Genomic DNA, 22,012 nt, shown 5'->3' with positions numbered 1-22,012 from the left:
GTATCCTGCAACTGTACTGAATTAGGGTGCCAAAAATACACAATGGGGAATGGATAGTCTCTTTAACAAATGATGTTGGAAAACTAGGTAGCCACATACAAAAGAATGAAATTGGGCCTTTATCTTACAGCACACACAAAAATCAACTCAAAATGGATTAAAGACTTAAATATAAGACTTGAAACTATAAAACTCCTAGAAGAAAACATAGGGGAAGAACTTCATGACATTGGTCTTGACAATGATTTCATGGATATGACACCAAAAGCATAGGTAACAAAAGCAAAAATAAACAAGTGGGACTACATCAAACTAAAAGGTTTCCACACACCAAAGGAAACAACAGAGTGAAAACGCAATCTAAGGAATAGGAGAAAATATTTGCAAACTATATATCTGATAAGGGGTTATGCTCCCAAAAATATAAAGAATTCCCACAACTCCACAGTAAAAGTAATAACTCAATTTAAAAATGGGCTAAGGGGGCTTCCCTGGTGGCACAGTGGTTAGGAATCCGCCTGCCAATGTAGGGGACACGGGTTCGAGCCCTTGTCCGGGGAGATCCCACATGCAGCGGAGCAACTAAGCCCATGTGCCACAACTATTGAGCCCGCATGCCTAGAGCCTGTGCTCCGCAACAAGAGAAGCCATTGCAATGAGAAGCCTGCGCACCTCAACAAAGAGTAGCCCCCGCTTGCCACATCTAGGGAAAGCCTGCGCACAGCAACAAAGACCCAATGCAGCCAAAAATAAATAAATTTAAAAAAATGGGCTAAGGACTTGATTAGACATTTCCTAAAGATACACAAATGGCAAACATATATATATATATACATGGAATGTAAGAAAAAAATGCCATGAAGAACCTAGGGGTAAGACAGGAATAAAGACACAGACCTACTAGAGAATGGACTTGAGGATATGGGGAGGGGGAAGGGTAAGCTGTGACAAAGCGAGAGAGAGGCATGGACATATATACACTACCAAACGTAAGGTAGATAGCTAGTGGGAAGCAGCCGCATAGCACAGGGAGATCAGCTTGGTGCTTTGTGACCGCCTGGAGGGGTGGGATAGGGAGGGTGGGATAGGGAGGGTGGGAGGGAGGGAGATGCAAGAGGGAAGAGATATGGGAACATATGTATATGTATAGCTGATTCACTTTGTTATAAAGCAGAAACTAACACACCATTGTAAAGCAATTATACTCTAATAAAGATGTAAAGAAAAAGATAATCAGCCTCACTAATCATCAGGTAAATGCAAATCAAAACCACAATATCACCTCAAACATGTTAGAATGGTTATGAACAACAACAACAACAAAAAAGCAAGTGTTGGCAAAGATGTGGAGAAATTGGTACTCTTGTACACTGTTGGTGCAGCTGCTAAGGAAAACAGTATGGAAGTTCTTCAATAAATTAAAAATAGAACTACCATATGATTCAGCAAACCCACTTCTGGGTACTTATCCAAAAGAACTGAAGAGACATTAGCACTCACATGATCACTGCAGCACTATTCATAACAGCAGGGATGTGGAAAGTCCCTAAATGTCCATCAGACAAATGGCTAACGAATACGCATATACATACAGTGCAATGTTATTCAGCCTTAAAAAAGAAGGAAATCCCGCAGTATGTGGCAACATAGATGAACTTTTAGAACATTATGCTAACTGAATAAGCTAGTCATAGAATGACATATACTGCATGGTTCCACTTAGATGAGGTATCTAAAATAGTCAAACTCATAGAAGCAGAGAATAGAATGGTGGTTGCCAGGGGCAGAGGGTAGGGGGAAATGGGGAATTGCTAACCAATGGGTATAAGGTTTCAGTTATGCAAGATGAATAAGTTCTAGACATCTGCTGTACAATCTGCCAGGGAATAAAGTAGCTTTTCCTTGAATGCTAACCATCATGTAAGTTCACTAGTTTCCTCAAAAGTAAATGGTGTGCTCTGCTTCCGTTTTTGGTTTTGCTCCAGTGTTTGGGTTTTCTCCGTGGCCGCCTAAGACGAACCAATTCTTCTGGAAAGCAAAACCCAAGGCTCCGCCGCCCAGCTTGACTGACTGCATTGGCACGGTGGACAGCAGGGCAGAATCCACTGACAAGATTTGTCGGCTGGAGGCTGAGTTGGGACAGACCCCTCAGTGTCCCCCGCATCTGTTTTGCAGAAAAGCTTTAGCCTTTTGGGCCTTCCAAGTTTACCTAAGTGGTATTCTCACTCAGAATCTAATGTCACTCCTCCAAGCCTCAGCCACCGATTTTTTTTTAAACTTTTGATGCACATCTGTTCACCTTTCTGTTGGAGAAACACGGAAGTGAAGCAAAGCGAATTCCATTTTGCGCGAATGAGCGCGGTTTCCCACGACCTCACCGGAGAGCGCGCAGAGATCATTTTTCAATTGAGGGATATGGGTAAATTCATCTGGAGTCAGGCTACACAGTCTAACAGGAGCACGTTAATGTCATGCTATGAGAGGCTGAACTATCCAGAAGAAGATTATAAGTAAGTCTAAGGTCCTTCTTGGCTTCAGGTTAGGAAACTGCAGGTTTTGGTGGTGGGGGGGGGGGTTGTTTTGTCTTTGGTGAGCTGGGAAGAGGACTCGCTACAGAGCCAAAAAGGAAGATTTTCGCTGGCGGCTGTGTGTCAGGCCAGGCGCTGCAGGGAGAGGGAGAAGCTTGACTCGAGTCTGGTCGTTTCCCCTTTCACGTGACACGTCCCCCACCGCCTCGCCGGCTGCTTCCGGCCGGGGCATCACCCGGAAGTGGGGGGGGGGAAGGTGGGGTAAAAGCGGCGGCCGGGCGGCTCCGGGAAGAAGCGGAGGGAGGAGTTGGCGACGCCGCGGCCGTCGCGGTTGCCGCCACCGTCGCCGCCATCGCCGCCGCGGCTACTGTGACTTCTCCTGGTGTGTGAGATCGGAGCCTACGCGCCTGGATTTGTCGCCGCCACCGGCTGCGTAGATCCGGAGGTTTAACCACAGGACAGAAAAAACAGGTAAGTCCTATGTCGGCTTCCCGTCGTCCCCTTCTACAGAAGGGGTTTTCTGTACTGTCAGTCTGTACTACCGAGTGTGGCGAGAAGGTGATTTTAATCTGGGGGAGTTTCCAAACTCTTACTGCTTCACAACTCAGGTATGCATTACACTCTTGTTTTACCTCCCCTAACAGGGGATAGAGGAGGGAAGATTGGGTCCTGACCCCTGTCGCTTTCTTGTCCCCTCCTGAGGAAGTGTCCTGATCATCCATAGCCCATGTTACCTAATTAATTGAAGGTACAAGAAGGTCTGTGCCCGATTTTGGAGGTCACATGGACTGATCACCATTATTAATGAAATAATGTAAAGAAATTAGATATTTTGCTTCTTGTCTCGCTCTGGGAGCATGAAGTAAACTGAGAGAGCACTCTTGTTTCCATTTCATTTTGTTTATTCTGACCCTTCCCAGTAAAGTTACTCTCCATCCTTGTTGCACCCTGTGGCATCTTTTTCTTTGACACTTTTTCTTGTAGACGTTGAAGTTATTTATCCTAAGCACTGGCAACTCTTTCATCGTTTCGCAGGTTAATATTATTCAGCATCTGGTTTTTGTTTTAATTACACCCTCTTCATCTACAGTGGTATGACTTTGTATTGAGACTTAAGATGTGCAGAACAATGAATTAGGTGATATTGAGGTGTGGGGGGCGGTAGGGGGGTATACACAAGAAATAAGATGAAGTCCCTAGCCTCAAGAGAGTTTGCATTCAAGTTGAGTTCAGTTATGAAGACAATGGATTCTAGCAGCCCCACTTACTGAATAACTACATTGCTTATCTCATCCTTTTTAAAGGATATTTTGAACTGAAATTTTATTTTTTAATCTTTCAAACTTTCTTGTTTCTACAGTCATGACATGAGAGGGTTTTTTTCCTATTTGTACTGAAGGGTCTCACAATGTAGTAGGAAAGACAGATACACCCTTTTAATCTCAGTAATGTATATTAGAAACAGAAAGTGTTATGAGAGTGTAGGGAAGGGAGCTTTTGAGCTGGGCCTTGAAAAATGGATAGGATTTAGCTTTGCAGGAATGGAGGTAGGGGACGACAGCCCAGGTACATGAAATAATGTGAGCAAAGGCTTGGGGGGCAGGAAAGATGCCTCCAGCAATACATTGTACATCAACATCTTTAACACAGCCACATCTTCCAAAATGTCACTGTTTAAAAGAAAAAAATATAGAATTCAAAACTGGTAAGCTTACAACCATATCCGACTACCCTCCAGCCAATAAAAAAGCTTATATATAGGAAGAAAACCCATGAAGTGACAAAAGCAGTGTTAATGTGTGAGATTTAATTCTGATGTAAACTCAAATGTAAAAGAGAAAAAGTAAAGCTTGCTATATTTTAATTCTGACTGAGTGTCGTGTCTTAAATATAATTTGGAATCTTTTTTTAAAAATTGCTGGGAATGAATAACAACACTGTGTGAAGTCAGAAGGCGTTCCAGTTTTTCCCCAAGGAATTTCTGTATTTCCTTGTCTCCTACAAAATGACTTCTCTACTGGCCTTCTTAACCTGATAGAAACTATTTTTTTACAGTCATAGTCTTAGATCTTGATTCTTGACCTTTAGGTAGCGTTAGATTAAACACTAATTCCTCCAAAGGATAGGTTAACACCCCTCGTCTCTAATGCAGAAGGTTGTTTTTCTTTGAAAAATGCATGCAGAAGTGGTAAAATTTGTTTGAAAGTGAGAGTGAGAGAGCAAGCAAAAATAACCCTAACATACCACAACCTTTACTTCTGGGAGGGATCTAAGGCAACACATTCCTTTTTATAAATTCCTCATTATAACTGCTTTTTATCTACATGTTTAAAAATGCTTGGCAAACTTTAATCAAGACTTTTGACATCCCATTGAGTGAAAATAATTTTCTTTGGCCAGTTGGGAAAGTAAATTGTGAGGAGAGGTTTGTCTGACATGATACAGGCACTGGCATAAATGAGAATAATATTTGGGAGTTTTGTCTTAAAATTCCTTCTACTTATCTTTGTTAAAGGGAAGTTCAGCTTTTAAAGGTTTTACAGTTTTGTTTTTAAACAGAACTCTTTCTTAGGACATAAATCACAGTGAGGGTGGGGGGTGGGAGAGGCAGGCAACAGTTGGCCTATTTCAGTTCAGTCTATTGTCCCAGCAACCATGTGTTTCATTTATAAATCACAGTGTTCAGGTTGATTTCACGTGATATAACTTGCTTACTTACTTGCTGAGATAGTATGGCAGAAATAGTGTCACAATACTTTTAGAATGTGTTCCATTAAAGTGAAAGGGTAGGATGTTTCTGGTTTCATAAATATGTTTCTAGTTTCTCCAGCACTATTAGAAAATGGATTTCCTGGGACTTCCCTGATGGTGCAGTGGTTAAGAATCTGCCTGCCAATGCAGGGGACACAGGTTCGAGCCCTGGTCCAGGAAGATCCCACATGCCAAGGAGCAACTAAGCCTGTGAGCCACAACTACAGAGCCTGTGCTCTACAGCCCGTGAGCCACAACTACTGAGCCTGTGTGCCACAACTACTGAAGCCCGTGCACCTAAAGCCTGTGTTCTGCAACAAGAGAAGCCACTGCAATGAGAAGCCGGTGCACCACAATGAAGAGTAGCCCCTGCTCGCTGCAACTAGAGAAAGCAGGCGTGCAGCAACGAAGACCGAACGCAGCCAAAAATAAATTAAAAAAGAAAAAAGAAAATTGATTTCCTCATCTTTGTGGGCTCATATTTGTGTGGGATATTGGTAGATTGCATCAGTTTTCACAGATATTTCTGTCCTTGAAGGAAATGAGGATAAAATGAGCCAATTAGCTGTGCTTTGGCCTGTGTTTTCCATTTATATTTATAATTATACAGGTATGGCTGAAGGATTAAATTTTTTTTACCTGTTTTTACTTTATAATTCTCTAGTGTAGAAGTCCACTTTTCCAGACCTATAATCAGGAGAACGTTTAACAATTTACTAATTGGAATAAATGGATTATTCCACATCTTAGGGAAATTGTTTTAGGCTGACCATTTACCTTAGTTGATTTTGTTTGTAAAAAAGTTCAAGTGTTTTGTTTTATGCTCTAGTAATTGCTCCTGATCTGCTTGTGCATTTGATGTCACAACCAAAGCAGATAGGGAGCAAATAATACTGGAATTACTTCCTTCCCCTACTCCCACCTGAGTTTGCAGAACACTGTATATTTCTTATAATTTTGGAGAAATGGTTTCTGATCTCTTGAACGTTCACCTGAAGCATGCTGCCCACCACTCAGGAGAGGAGGGCATTAAAAGGGCTTCTGTTAAGACCTGAAACAGTGTCAACAGAGGTTGAAGAACAGAGAGGAAGAATTCCACAGCAGAGAGCCTGCTAAACAAAATTCTCAGGACTACTTAGGATAAATTTGTAGCTGATCTCTGGGGTCATGAGGATACTTAAGAGTTGATCCTTGGACTTCCCTGGTGGCACAGTGGTTAAGAATCCGCCTGCCAATGCAGGGGACATGGGTTCGATCCCTGGTCGGGGAATATCCCACATGCCGCAGAGCAACTGAGCTGGTGTGCCACAACTACTGAGCCTGTGCTCTAGAGCCCGTGAACCACAACTACGGAGCCCCCACGCCACAACTACTGAAGCCCGTGTGCCCTAGAGCCCACGTGCCGCAACTACTGAGCCCACGGGCTGCAACTACTGAAGTGCGCGCACTTAGAGCCCGTGTTCCGCAACAAGAGAATCCACTGCAGTGAGAAGCCCCTGCACTGCAACGAAGAGTAGCCCCCGCTTGCCACAACTAGAGAAAGCCTGCACGCAGCAACGAAGACCCAGCACAACCAAAAAATAAATTAAAAAAAAAAAGAGTTGATCCTTGAGCTAACAAAAGCTTAGAGAGCTTAGTTGTTACAGAATTCCACGCGTAATTTCTTTTTTTTTTGTTTCCATGCGTAGTTTCCTTTGTTGATCCTTGCACTGAAAATGGTAGTGGAAAAAGGTGTCTAATTTTTTCGTGATGATGAAGTTTTTTGCGCTAAGAATTCTAATTGAATTATTAAATTAATCATTAATCTAATAGTATTAAATTAAAATAGAAAGTAATATTGTATTGATTATTGGTAAATATATTAATAATACCAAAACATTAATATTAAATTATTATTAATTTCAATTAATTGAATTTTATATTAATTATAATTATGCTTAATATAATTATAACTATATATAAATATAATATATATAATAAATATAATATATAAATATATATTTAATATATAATTATAATTTTATTATAATTAATAAAATTAGCTAATTTCATTTTGGCCAATAAATGCTTTCTCTTATTTTACTATACCATTTCACTGTTAGTTCTAAATATCACTTTTTAGTTCAAATTTATAGCCACAGTATCTTGGTATTAAGTACTAATCACAAATGTAAGTACTTTTTTATGTATTAACAATCAGATTGGTGTCATATGTCATTAAGTATTGTGCATCAAAAGCGAAGTATTTTGTCTTACTTATCTGTTTCTAGCTAGGTGATAACAGGATTAATTTTAGTCATAAAAACCTTCCTAGCCTTCAGAGAGTTTTAAAGCCTTAAATTCATCATATAATGATGGATAAAGGAATAAATTAATATGTGACCTTGAGTGTCAGGGTATGATTCAGATTGCCTAATGAGGATGTGGAGAAAAGGGAACCCTCATACACTGTTGGTGGGAATGTAAATTTGTGCAGCCACTGTGGAGAACAGTATGGAGGTTTCTCAAAAATCTAAAAATAGAACTACCATATGACCCAGAAGTTCTACTCCTGGGTATATACCTGAAAAAAACCAAAAGATACATGTACTGCAATGTTCATAACAGCGTTATTTACAATTGCTGAGATATTGAAGCAACCTAAGTGTCCATCAACAGATGACTGTTTAAAGCAGCTGTCTGTATGTATCTATATTTCTATAGATACATACAGACAGCTGCTTTATCTAGATATAGATATATACACACACACTCATACACACACACACACACACACACACACACACACACACACACACACACACACACACACACACACACGTACAATGGAATATTACTCAGCCATAAAAAAGAATGAAAATTTTGCCATTCACAACAACATGGATGGACTTGGAGGGTATTACGCTAAGTGAAATAAGTCAGACAGAGAAAGACAAATACTGTATGATATCACTTATATGTGGAATCTAAAAAATTCAACAAACTAATGAATATAACAAAACAGAAAAAGACTCACAGACATAGAGAACAAACTAGTGGTTACCAGTGAGAAGAGAGAAGAGGGGAGGGGCAAGATAGGGGTATGAGATTAAGAGCTACAAACTACTATGTATGAAATAAATAAGCTACAAGGATATTTTGTACAACTCAAGGAATATAGACAATATTTCATAATAACTATAAGGGAATATGACCTTTAAAAATTGTAACACCTGAAACCTATATAATATTGTAAATCAACTATACCTCAGTAAAAAAAAAGATTGCTTAAGAGTTTGTCTGCTGTGTTTATTATAAAACTAACCCGTTAATTCCTGTTTCTTAACTTTAGGGCAAATGGTAAGTCATGGGATTTTGAATCTTACATTTTTTGGAGGGGGGTGCACATAAGTAAAGGAGACCGGAACTGTTCCTTTGTCTGGTATGAAAAAAAATAAATCTGGTACTTTGTCTATTGTTTGCAGTTTGGTAAGTGTTGACATATTCTTTCATAGGGCCAAATTTTATTCCTAGACCTAGCAAGTGGCTAAACTGAGATTTAAAGCCAGTCAGTCTGGCTTTAGAACCTATGCTCTTATCTAACATAAAGGAACTGTATTTTTTAAAAAAATACATAGGGCTTCCCTGGTGGCACAGTGATTGAGAGTCTGCCTGCTGATGCAGGGGACACGGGTTCGTGCCCTGGTACGGGAAGATCCCACATGCCGCAGAGCGGCTGGGCCCGTGAGCCATGGCCGCTGAGGCTGCGCGTCTGGAGCCTGTGCTCCGCAATGGGAGAGGCCACAACAGTGAGAGGCCCGCGTACCGCAAAAAAAAAAACCCCAAAAAACCAAAAAAAACAGACATTTGAGCAAAATTAGGTCTATTGGAATTAAGTTCCTTGTTTGTCCTAAAGAGGGAAACACTCATTTATCTTATTTGAAAGTATGAATGAGCAAATAGATTTGATGATTAAAAATTAAAGTATCATTACCTCAAAATTTCCTTGGTACTTAGAAACGAAGTTCAAAAGTAAAGACCATAGTTTTGTTTTTAGCTAATTACGTTTTTTAAGGATAAGCTAAATGACCTAATACTTAAAATGGTGTTAGTCTTATTTGTATTCTCAGAGTCCCAGGAAAAGAAATGGACTATGCGTTTTTTTCATCTTTACAATAAACACATCTTTGCACTTGGCCAGACTTTGATATTTACAACATGCTTAGAACTTAAACTGTACTAAGAGAACATATAATGAAAGTTAATAAGCAAGCATAAATTGGGACATTGCTGGTTACATTCTCTGGATTATTGGATATTATTCTCTTGATATTTTCAAGGCATAACATCACCATTTTATTGTGATCTACTGTTTTGGGGAGGCAGTATAATAGAGGGTTAAGAGTGGGCCCTCAGGCCCACACTGCCTGGGTTAGAACCCCAGCTCCTCTGTTTACTGCTTATATGACCCTGAGCTTGTCTCTTTCCTTTTGTGCCTCAGTTCCTTCAGATTTCCAAAATGGCAGCAATAACGGTGGGATTTCAATGAATTAATACATATAGAGCCCTAAGAGCAGTGTGTACTATATAGTGATTCACAATTTTTAAAGGTTGTACTCCATTTATGGTTATTATAAAGTATTGGCTATATTCCTTGAGTTGTACAATATATCCTTGTAGCTTATTTATTTCATACATAGTAGTTTGTAGCTCTTAATCCCCTACCTCTGTGTTGTCCCTCCCCCCTGCCCTCTCCCCACTGGTAACCACTAGTTTGTTCTCTATATCTGTGAGTCTCCTTCTGTTTTGTTATATTCACTAGTTTGTTGTATTTTTTAGATTCCACATATAAGTGATATAATACAGTATTTGTCTTTCTTTGTCTGACTATTTCACCAAGCATAATACCCTCCAAGTCCATCCATGTTGTTGCAAATGACAAAATTTCATTCTTTTGTATGGCTGAGTAACGTTCCATTTTGTATGTGTGTGTGTGTGTGTGTGTGTGTGTGTGTGTGTGTCTGTGTGTCTGTGTACACCACATCTTTATCCATTCCTCTGTTTATGGACACTTAGGTTGCTTTCATATCTTGGCAATTGTAAAATAATGGTGCTGTGAACTTTGGGGTGCATATAACTTTTCGAATGTGTTTTTGTTCTTAGTAGATATATACCCAGTAATGGAAGTGCTGGGTCATATGGTAGTTCTATTTTTAGTTTTTTGAGCCACCTCGATAATGTTTTCCACAGTGTATTCAGCTTTTTAAAATTGCGGCATATATATTGGTGATTAAAAGCACAGACTCTAGACTATGCTTGGCTTCGAATTTTGATTGTGTCCCTTAATAGCTGTGTGACCCTGGGAACGTTTCTTTCCCTCTCTGTGTCTCAGTTTCATTATCTGTAAAATGGAGGTAATAATAGTACATATCCCGTTGGGTTGTGAAGATTAAAATAGTAAAAAGTATTAGGTATTATTATATATTAATATTTACTGACATAGAAAAATGTTCATTATAGTGTTGTTGATCAATAATCAATAAACATTCTATAATAGGAATAGAGTTTTATTTGATCCAAACTGAGGGCTATAGCCCAGAGACAGCCTCTCAGATAACTCTGAGGAACTGCTCCAGAGAAGCATCATTTTCAGCATGGTTTTATATCTTGTCAGAATAAAGAACATCAAACAAATCAGGGATACATTCCTTCAAGGTTTCAAAAAAAAAAAAAAACCAAAACACCAGAACAGATCAGCATGTACACAACTAATCAGTATGGCATTGGCACCTGAAAAGGAGGCTTATCATTGAATGAGTACCAGCATTGCTGTCCAGGAAGGGAGGCATTTAATCTTTATTTTTAACATGGACATCCTTTACTTCCGGTCAGTGTGCTCTTTTCTTTAATAATCAAAGCAGATGTACAATGTATGTTTGATAGGCCACAAACAGGCTGTTTTAGTTAGCATAAGATTCGAGTTCAATCATATATAAGTCAGAATGACTTCCCCATACCTCGATATGTGGACATTTCTTTCATCAGTGTTGAATGAAAAGGAGCATGTTATAAAATAGAATAGCATATCATTTTTATTTAAAACGTGTGCTTATACATACATACACATAACCTCATAAACTTACACGTACACACATGTATACATCCCTACCTCAGAATTTTAACATTTGTTGTTTCTTGTTGGTGGACTGATTTATTGTTTATTTTTATATTTGCTTGTCTATATTTTCTCTTTTTATCCAGTTGATATTTATTTCTTATTTTTTTAAAAAAATATTTATTTATTTTGGCTGTGCCTGGTCTTAGTTGTGACACATGGACTCTTAGTTGTGGCATGCATACTTCTTAGTTGAGGCATGCGGACTCTTAGTTGTGGCATGTGAACTCTTAGTTGTGGCATGCATGCGAGATCTAGTTCCCTGACCAGGGATCGAACCGAGGCTCCCTGCATTGTGAATGTGGAGTCTTACCCACTAGACCACCAGGGAAGTCCCTTCCTTTTATTTTAAAGGAAGGAAAAAGACACAATTAAAGCATCTCTTCTGTGAAGTCTTCACTGAACTCCCTTCCTTCATCTCTGAGCCCCTTGAAAGCAGAGCCCATGTCATATTCATTCACCTTTGTATCCCCAGCTGGGCCTAGCGCAGAACCTAAAAAGATACTGGGCACTTAGCAATGTTTGTAAGGTTAAGAGGAGATGGAATTATGTGACAAGAACTTTACATATGTTATCTGATATACTCCTTTTAACAGTCCCATGAGTAAGAGTTATCTGTATTGTTCTGATGAGGAAACTGAGCGTCAGAGAGATCAAACAATTTGCTGGAGGTCACAGAGCTAATAAATAACAGAATTTGGATTCAAGTCCAAGTCTGTCTGATGCCAAAGATGTATGTCCAGTTAAAGAATTGCCTAATGAATATACCTGTTGTCTTCAAAAAATCTATTCATATATATATATAAATTTTTTTGGCTGCATCAGGTCTTAGTTGCAGCATGCGGGCTCTTTGTTGTGGTGCACAGGCTTCTCTCTAGTTGTGGTGCATGGGTTCCAGAACACGTGGGCTCTGTTGTTGTGGCACATGGGCTCTCTAGTTGTGGCACGCGAGCTCAGTAGTTGCGGTGCGTGGGCTTAGCTGCCCCACGGCATGTGGCATCTTAGTTCCCCGACCAGGGATTGAACCTGCATCCCCTGCATTGGAAGGCTGATTCTTAACCACTGGACCACCAGGGGAGTCCCTCCAATGAAATAATTTTTGAAAGATTTCTTTGTAAACAGAAATGAGCTATATGAATGTAAAGTTATGTTATTCTTATTTCCTGCTATAATCCTACCTGTACCCTCGATTCTGACTTGGCAAACCTGCTTTCCTGCTCCCATGTAAGACTTTTTCCTCTCTATTCAACTGGTGCTTTAGTTCTCCATATATGTCTTTTTATATTGCCCAAGTTCTACCCACTTTTTAGGAACTTGGCTTATAATTATGATATGAAGCTTTTCAGATTAATCCAGCCGTTTCCATCAAACTCAGTATTGGATGTGCATGTTGAAGAGACTGATTTGCGAGTATCTAGCCAGGTATTTGTTTCGCACCAAAGTATGGCAGTATCATCTTTGAACATAGATACTTATACTTTTCCTAATTTGATCTGTTCACTTTTCTCTGTGCTGTGTTCAACTTTAATGTCCCACATTCATAGCCATACCTTTTTCAAAAGGAGGTGTTGTCAGAATTAGTTTTTAGCTGGAAGATGTTAGTAAGTTCAGTCTGTGTCTTATGTATATGCATGTGTGTGTTTGTCCACATGAACCCTTGATCAGAAGTAGAAAAAAAGGGCAGGTAAGGCAAGAGAAGGAGTGCTATAATAATTTATTTCAAAGACCCAACAGCATACACTAAACCAAAATTTAGGATTTAGTTATAGCTTGACTCCCCATGGCTTTTGAAGAATTAAGAAGGTGAACCCCCTTTAAATTATTAACTAACTAAAGGGAAGCATCCACTTTGTGAAAACTGCATGTTTTAAATGGGGGAAAAAATAGCTCCTTGTAGTAAAGAATATTTTTTTAGTCTACGAGAACCAACTTTCTAAAGATTTCAGCCTATTTTATTTTATTTTTTGAACATAAATCGCTCAATTAATTATTATTATTTAAAAATTTTTTATTTTATATTGGAGTAGAGTTGATTAAAAATGTTGTGTTAGGGTTTCCCTGGTGGTGCAGTGGTTGAGAGTCCGCCTGCCGATGCAGGCGACGAGGGTTTGTGCCCGGGTCCGGGAAGATCCCACATGCTGCAGAGCAGCTGGGCCTGTGAGCCATGGCCGCTGAGCCTGCGCGTCTGGAGCCTTGCTCTGCAACAGGAGAGGCCGCAACAGTGAGAGGCCCGCGTACCGCAAAAAAAAAAAAAAAAAAAAAAATGTTGTGTTAGTTTCAGGTGTACAACAAAGTGATTCAGTTTTACATATACATGTATCTATTCTTTTTCAAATTCTTTTCCTATTTAGGTTATTACATAGTATTAAGCAGAGTTCCCTGTGCTGTACAGTAGGTCCTTGTTGGTTATCTATTTTTAATATAGCAGTCCCAAACTCCCAATCTATCCCATCCTTCAACCCTTCCCCCCTGGTAGCCATAAGCTCATTCTCTAAGTCTGTTTCTGTTTTGTAAATAAGTTCATTTGTATCATTTCTTTTTAGATTCTGCATATAAGCGATATACAATATTTCTCTTTCTCTGTCTGACTTCACTCAGTATGACAATCTCTAGGTCCATCCATGTTGCTGCAAATGGCATTATTTCATTCTTATTTATGTGTACCACATCTTCTTTATCCATTGCTCTGTCGATGGACATTTAGGTTGTTTCCATGTCTAGGCTATTGTAAACAGCACTGCAAAGAACATTGGCGTGCATGTATCCTTTTGAACCATGGTTTTCTTCAGATATATGCCCAGGAGTGGGATTGCAGGATCATATGGTAGCTCTATTTTTAGTTTTTTAAGGAATCTCCATACTGTTCTCCATAGTGGCTGTACCAATTTACATTCCCACCAACAATGTAGGAGGGTTCCCTTTTCTCCACACCCTCTCCAGCATTTATTGTTTGTAGACTTTTTGATGATGGCCGTTCTGACTGGTGTGAAGTGATACCTCATTTTAGTTTTGATTTGCATTTCTCTAATAATAATTAGCGATGTTGAACATCTTTTCATGTGCCTCTTAGCCATCCGTATGTCTTTTTTGGAGAAAAGTCTATTTAGGTCTTCTGCTCATTTTTTTATTGGATTGTTTGTTTTTTTGATATTGAGCTTCCTGAGCTGTTTGTAAGTTTTGGAGATTAATCCCTTTTCTGCAGCATCATTTGCAAATATTTTGGCCCTTTCTGTGGGTTGTCTTTTTCTCTTTTTAAAAATATTTATTTATTTATTTGGCTGCGTCGGGTCTTAGTTGTGGCATACGAGATCTTCATTTCGGCATGCAGGATCTTTCATTATGGCGTGTGGGCTCTTAATTAGGTGCACGGGCTTCTCTCTAGTTGTGGTGTGCAGGCTCCAGAGCACACGGGCTCAGTAGTTGTGGCATGTGGGCTCTCTAGTTGTCGTGTGTGGGCTCTGTAGTTGTGGTGCACGGGCTCTAGAGCATGCGGGCTCAGTAGTTGTGGCATGTGGGCTTAGTTGCCCCGCAGCATGTGGGATCTTAGTTCCCCGACCAGGGATCAAACCCACATCCCCTGCATTGGAAGGCGGATTCTTAACCACTGGACCACCAGGGAAGTCCCTGTGGGTTGTCTTTTCATTTTGTTTATGGTTTCCTTTGCTGTGTAAAAGCTTTTGAGTTTGATTAAGTCCCATTTGTTTACTTTTGTTTTTATTTCACTTACTCTAGGAGATGGATCGAAAAAGATATTGCTGTGATATATGTCAAAGAGTATTCTGCCTATGTTTTCCTCTAAGAGCTTTATGGTATCTGGTCTTATATTTAGGTCTTTAATCCATTTTGAGTTTATTTTTGTGTATGGTGTTAAAGAATGTTCTAATTTCATGTTTTTTACATGTAGCTGTCCAGTTTTCCCAGCACCATTTATTGAAGAGACTGTCTTTTCTCCATTGTGTAGTCATTGCCTCCTTTGTCATAGATTAGGTGACCATAGGTGAGTGGGTTTACATCTGGGCTTTCTATCCTGTTCCATTGACCTATATTTCTGTTTTTGTGCCAGTACCATACTGTTTTGATGACTGAAGATTTGTAGTGTAGTCTGAAGTCAAGGAGCCTTATTCCTTCAGCTCTGTTTTTCTTTCTCACGATTGCTTTGGCTATTTGGGGTTTTTGTGTCTCCATTATAAATTTAAGATGTTTTTGTTCTATTTCTGTGAAAAATGCCATTGGTAATTTGATAGAGATTGCATTGAATCTGTAGATTGCCTTGGGTAGTATAGTCATTTTGATAATATTGATTCTTCCTATCCAAGAACATGGTATACCTTTTCATCTCTTTGTGTCATCTTTGACTTCTTTCATCAGCATCTTATAGTTTTGGGGTTATAGGTCTTTTGTCTCCTTAGGTAGCTTTATTCCTAGGTATTTTATTCTTTTTGATGAAGTGGTAACTGGGATTATTTCTTGAATTTCTCAGCCTATTTTAGAATGTTTGTTTTGTGAGATGACAAAGTTCATCCTAGTGCTTCCTAACAAAGCACAGAATCACAGAACTAAGGAATGAATTCTGAAAAAAGACATCTTCTTGACAATCGTAATGAATTTGCACTTCAAATTCTAAAAATAGTAACTATTGTTGATGGCTATTTGTCTTGATTTCTGTTCAACAACTGTACATTGAGTTTAAAATAACATTTTTTCTCAGCAATTCAGTGGATTTGATATAGCCATCAGTATTAGGTCTTCTGCTTGTGATAACAAAGCACTTGAAAATTGCCAGTTAAAAACTCTTAAGGATGTGAAGTGATGTAGGCCTTCTCTGAATTTGTTCTCATTCATCTATATAAAAATACCTGGCTAGGGCTTCCCTGGTGGTACAGTGGTTGGGGGTCCGCCTGCTGATGCGGGGGACGCGGGTTCATGCCCCGGTCCAGGAGGATCCCACATGCCGCAGAGCGACTGGGCCTGTGGGCCATGGCTGCTGGGCCTGCGCGTCCGGACCCTGTGCTCGGCAGTGGGAGAGGCCACAACAGTGAGAGGCCCGCGTACCGCACAAAAAACAAAACAAAACAAAAAAACCTGGCTAAACAGTTGTCCTTGACAATTTTGAATTGCTAGTTCCTTTTTATAAACTGAACTCCCATATATTTCCAGTACATAATTTTTCATCCTTATCTATTCTGATAGTGATTCAACTTTGAACAAGAGGCGTGTTACCATATTTTCACCTTTGTTAACCAGAGTCTGTAAAACAGGACATTAAAGGAATTGAGAAGTTGGGTGTGGATGGGGATATAGATCTGGGCTATCTTTATGGAGTATTTGATTACTTCATGATGAAAATTGTTCTTTGGACCTTGATCTGATAAAAACAAAATTTATGAGAAATATGGACGTTAGGAAAAGTCAAAATATTCTGAAAAATAGATATGTATTTTTTTTAGGTTTTAGTTATACCACATGAATGTTTCAACTATAAAAATTAAGACAAAATACTTTTTCTATCAACATATTAGCTGCTTTAAAAAAAAAGTACTGGCACAATTGATTATATTCTTACCTGATAGGGGAGATATCTTTGCTTAATCAGCAAAGTGGGTCACCGAGTTATACCACATATGCTGAGTATTACAGTATTCTCCAACATGAGTTGAATGCTGGCGTGTATGGGGTTGGTGGTATAAATCTACTTGGTACCTTTTTGGTTTGGCTGATTAAATAGTGTTAATGAAGACAGAGTTATAGTCTTCATCTCTGTGGGAGGCATTTGTCCTTTGGAGTCATTAGCTATACCTCTAACTCTGCTGCACAGTTATCTGAATGCAGTCTGTTAGTTAAGAGGGAGGGTAGTCCAGAGAAAAAATATCTCAGTAAAAAACCATCATCAATGGATAAAGCAGCTGTGGTATATATACAATGGAACGTTACTCAGCCATAAAAAAGAATGAAATTTTGCCATTTGCAACAACATGGATGGATTTGGAGGGCATTATACTAAGTGAAATACATCAGAGAAAGACAGTTACTGCATGATATCACTTATATGTGGAATCTAAAAAATACAACAAACGAGTAAATATAAAAAAAACAGAAACAGACTCACAGACATAGAGAACAAACTAGTGGTTACCAGTGAGTGGGAGGGGCAATATAACGGTGGGGGAGTGGGAGGTACAAACTATTGGGTATAAGATCTGCTCAGGGATGTATTGTACAACATGAGGAATATAGCCAATATTTTGTAATAACTGTAATTGGAAAGTAACCTTTAAAATTTGTATAAAAATTAAAATATATATATTTTGGTTAAAACCAAACAAACAAAAACCCCATTATCAATGCCAAAGCCCTTGTTCTGCTTATAGAAGAGTCTATAATATCCAGGCTTTCAAAGACATCATACATATTTTCATTGTATCACTCAACAGTGGAGGCTGCACTTAGAAACTTATTCCTTTGGATTTCTGGAATATTCTACTCATAATGTCTCTCCGGTTTCAACTCTAGATCCCTTTTTGCCTTTATCTCCAGACTCTTTGGTCTCAAAACTTTTCAGTCTCAGAGAACCAAAGGAAAACCTTGGCTCACTATATACATTTGTAGAAAGTAATAGAGCTTTTTTTTTTTTTTCCATCTCTGTAAAGTGATTTTAACAAATGCCTCCAGAGTTATAGATTTTTGGTTTTGGAATTAAAACGTAACAACTTTCGAGGGTTTAACAGGATCTTCTATATTGAGTAGAGAAGTTTTAGGTGAGCCTCTGGGAATCCCATGATATTGAGCCTCCAAGTGCAACCCATGGTCTTTTGTGATCTGTAGTACCTTTTATTGATCATTGTTGAGAAATGAGGCATTTTGCAGAAGTTAATTTTCCAGATAGCTGAAGTCTACCCTTTAAATATCATTATAAAAGTAATACATGGGGTTAAACATGGTCAGCTGACTACACATGTTTAGCTCTTGTCCTTCTCAAACTCCACTAATATGTCAGTAAACAACTTTTTTTTTTTTTTTTTTTGCGGTACACGGGCCTCTCACTGCTGTGGCCTCTCCCGTTGCGGAGCACAGGCTTTGGACGTGCAGGTTCAGCGGCCATGGCTCACGGGCCTAGCCGCTCCGCGGCATGCGGGATCTTCCCAGACCGGGGCACGAACCCGTGTTCCCTGCATCGGCAGGCGGACTCTCAACCACTGCGCCACCAGGGAAGCCCAGTAAACAACTTTTAAAAGGCTTAAACCTGCAAGGACAAATAGAACAGGAGAGGGACATCAGCACAGGTGTGGTTTGAACACATCATTGGAAGGTAGGAAGCAGAGGAAGTGGGGGGGCCCTGCCTGCAGAAGGATATCAATGAGAAGTGAGTTCTTTTATCACACAGTACTCATGAGAGGCTTAGAACTTGAAGGTAGGTGGTTTTTCCTAAAAGGTAAGGAGGTGATCCAGGGCTAAAAATAAGGGAAATGTTTTAAAAACTGACAGAATGGGGTTGGACCCCTCAGGTCTCTTCCATTTTCTGCTGCAGTAAGGTGATCCACCTGCCTGCCCCCCACCCCCACCTGCCCTGGGTGGTAGGAGACCAGGAGGAGAGTCTCTGGCCTAAGTGAACCTGAAAGGCTCTGAGCTCTCAGATGATGGGCAGAGTGGAGGGCACTGAAACACAGGGCTGAGAACAGGGTGATTGAGTGGAAGGCTGCAGACTGAATGGTCAGCCCCTTCCCCTCACCTTGCTCCAAACATAGTGTCCTGGTATATGCTTCCCAGGCAGGAGATTGGAGAATTCTTCTCTTGAAAAACAAATGACCCTAGAGAAAAGAATTCCAGACACTAACATGTCAGTGTTCTACAGTGAAAAAGACAGCTAGCTGCTAAAAGCATGGGCTCTAGAACTAGACTTCTTGAGTTTGAATTCAGGCTTAGCTACTTAGTAGCTACATGACCTTGCTAAAGTTACTTAACCTATTTGTGCCTCTGTGTTCCCATCTGTAAGATGGGGGTAATTGTAGTGTTTACCTCAAGGTTGTTGTAAGGGTTCAATTAGTTAATACATGCAAAGTACTACTCATAGTAACCACTCAATAAATGTTAGCTGCGGAAAGAGGTGGTACCCAGGGACTTCCCTAGCTGCCAAAGGTAGTTCTAGAATTTAGATGATATCCCATGGTGACCAGCGGCCTTTTTTACTTAGGGTGGAATATATGTTCTGAACAGAGGCTTTGACCCCACAGAAGGTACCTTACCCTAGTCTCTCTCCCTCATCCTTAACTCTTTCTTTTAGGAACACTTTTGAGCTATAAGGCTGGCTCAGCATTGAGCTCTTCTAATTCATTTATTCAGTAAATGTTTATTGGGTGCCTGCTCTGTGCCAAGGACTGTTCAAGCTGCTGGAGCGACAGCAGTGAAGTAGGTCGATAATAATAGTAGCATTTACTGAGTGCTTATTGTGTGCTAGGTTTTGCTAAGTGCTTTATATAAAGTCATTTAATTCTCATAACGACCCTATGAAACAAATGCTGTTACTATCCCTGTCTTACAGATAAGGAAACTGAGGCAGAGAGCTTCAGTAATATGCCCGAGGTCACACAGCTAGGAAGCCGCAGAGATTGGAATCATATCCAGTCAGTCTGGCTCTCGAGTCTGTCTTTTTAACCATTATGCCTCCCTACTCTCATGGAGCTTTCATTTTGGAAGGAGAAGACAGTAAATAAGTAAACAGAGAAAATAGATATCAAATAGCAATAAGTGGTATGATGAAATATAAAACAAGAAGATTGTGATCCAGAGGGACTGGCAGAGGGTAGCTTTTGACGAAGTGGTCTATGTTTATGAGCATCAGATGAGATAAGTTACAGTTCTCTAAGAACTGATTACTTAGCGTATTGGTGTCTCTGCAGATTTGCAAAATGCTCTTGCCATGATTTGATTCCTAATGCTACTTACACATTTTAATATTGCTAATAAAAAACAATAGCAGTTCATATGCACTGAGGGCTTACTGTGCATGGGACTATACTAAGCAATTTGCATAGATTGCCTCATTTTAACCTCATAGTAATGTTATAATTATTCATATTTTCAGCCATGGAAAACTGAAGCTTAAAGAGACAAAGTGACAGGCCCAGGGCTTAAAATGTGGCAAGTAGCAGAGCTAGGATTAAAACTAAGGTAGCCTGATTCCAGGGCTCTTGTTCTTAAATACTTACCATTTTATAGAAGAAGTGATATGTCCAAGGTAACTCTTTTTTTTTTTTTGGTAACTTTTTTTTATAAACAAGAATAGCTAAGTTTTATAGAGATTCAAAATACTATTCTAAGCATTACTGGGTCTTCACAATATCAAAGAGGCTTATGCATATTTTGGAGCTTTGAGATAGGATAAGTAACACATTTTGAGTGAATAAGCTTCTAGTGCTATATGATTTTATCACCCCAGTTGGAAATTTTATTCACATGAATTAATATGCATAAGTTATTTCAGCACAAAGCCAGAGCCAGGGTTTGACACCAAGCCATTTGACTTGAGGTGTAGAGCTGTTACCCACTCCACTGCAAAGTAAAAGATAGCATATAGCTTATCTTTGTTCAATGTACGTTGAGAAATCAATCTAGTGAAATTACATTTAACAATCCCCAAGGAATGTTTGTTAAATTATTTGTAATTTCCTAAAACTTTTATATATCTCAAAATAAAAGCTGAATAGAGAGAGTTTGTCTTCATGGATTTGGAAACAGTGTAAGGGAATGGTCTGGAGTGAGAGCTCTCAGGTCAGATTGTCTGGTGGTTTTCTCTCATCTTCACTCCTTGATTTACTGACTCAAACATGAACTTGAACAGGCAACTTTGCCCTCCAAGCCTCAGTTCCCTTAATTGTGAAAGAAGCATAGTATAGTTTCTTCCTTATAAGTATGAAGACTAAATGAGAAAACCTTTCTATAAAATGCTGGGCAATGTCCCTTTTGGCTGACTACCTCTCATCTTGGAAATGGACCCTCATTCATCATCCATGGGTCCAAAGTGAAGCTTTGGCTCCATTACCTTGGTTTCACTGCTGCCAAACAGTGTCCGTGAGCTTTAGAACAGAGACTTTCCTGACATATTGTTGCTCGATGGCAGTTTTTTCTTTTTATTATGGTAAAATTATATAACAAAACTTACCATTTTTAAGTGTACAGTTTGGTGACATTAAGTACATTCACATTGTTATGCAACCAACCATCACCACCATCCATCTCTGGACCTTTTTTTATCTTCCCAAGCTAAAACTCTGTACCCATTAAACAGAATTGATGGCAGCTTTTATTCGTTCTCAGCTTTATGTCCGAGGCTGCTAGTTAGGAGAAATGTTACTCTATATAAGGAAAGACATAAACAAAGAAATGTGATTAAAAATCTGTATTATCCCCAAAGCATAATCCATAAATGAAAAAATGGGTACATGGACTTTATTAAAATCAAAAACTTCTGTGAAACAAAATGAAAAGTCAAGTCACAGACTGGCATAAAATATTTGCAAAAAATTATATCCAGAATAAAAATTTAAAACCCTTAAATATCAACAATGAGAAAATAAACAATCCA

The 22,012-nt window shown here is 39.2% G+C and overlaps 1 protein-coding gene across 2 annotated transcripts in view; it reads left to right on the top strand.

The window, feature by feature from the left end:
* The first annotated feature begins 2,791 nt into the window (after window positions 1–2,791).
* ATP7A (ATPase copper transporting alpha) overlaps window positions 2,792–22,012 on the top strand; it is a 142,729-nt gene continuing 123,508 nt past the window's right edge. For both annotated transcript variants that reach the window (XM_019932185.3, XM_073799313.1), the window contains exon 1: window positions 2,792–2,999. The gene's annotated coding sequence lies outside the window, so the exon portion shown is untranslated. The remainder of the gene's footprint in view (window positions 3,000–22,012) is intronic.

This window comes from Tursiops truncatus, chromosome X, assembly GCF_011762595.2.
Source record: "Tursiops truncatus isolate mTurTru1 chromosome X, mTurTru1.mat.Y, whole genome shotgun sequence".
In the NCBI taxonomy this organism is placed as follows: domain Eukaryota; kingdom Metazoa; phylum Chordata; class Mammalia; order Artiodactyla; family Delphinidae; genus Tursiops; species Tursiops truncatus.
The sequence above is the reverse complement of the archived record's forward strand: the minus strand, read 5'-3'. Positions and strand labels throughout refer to the sequence as shown.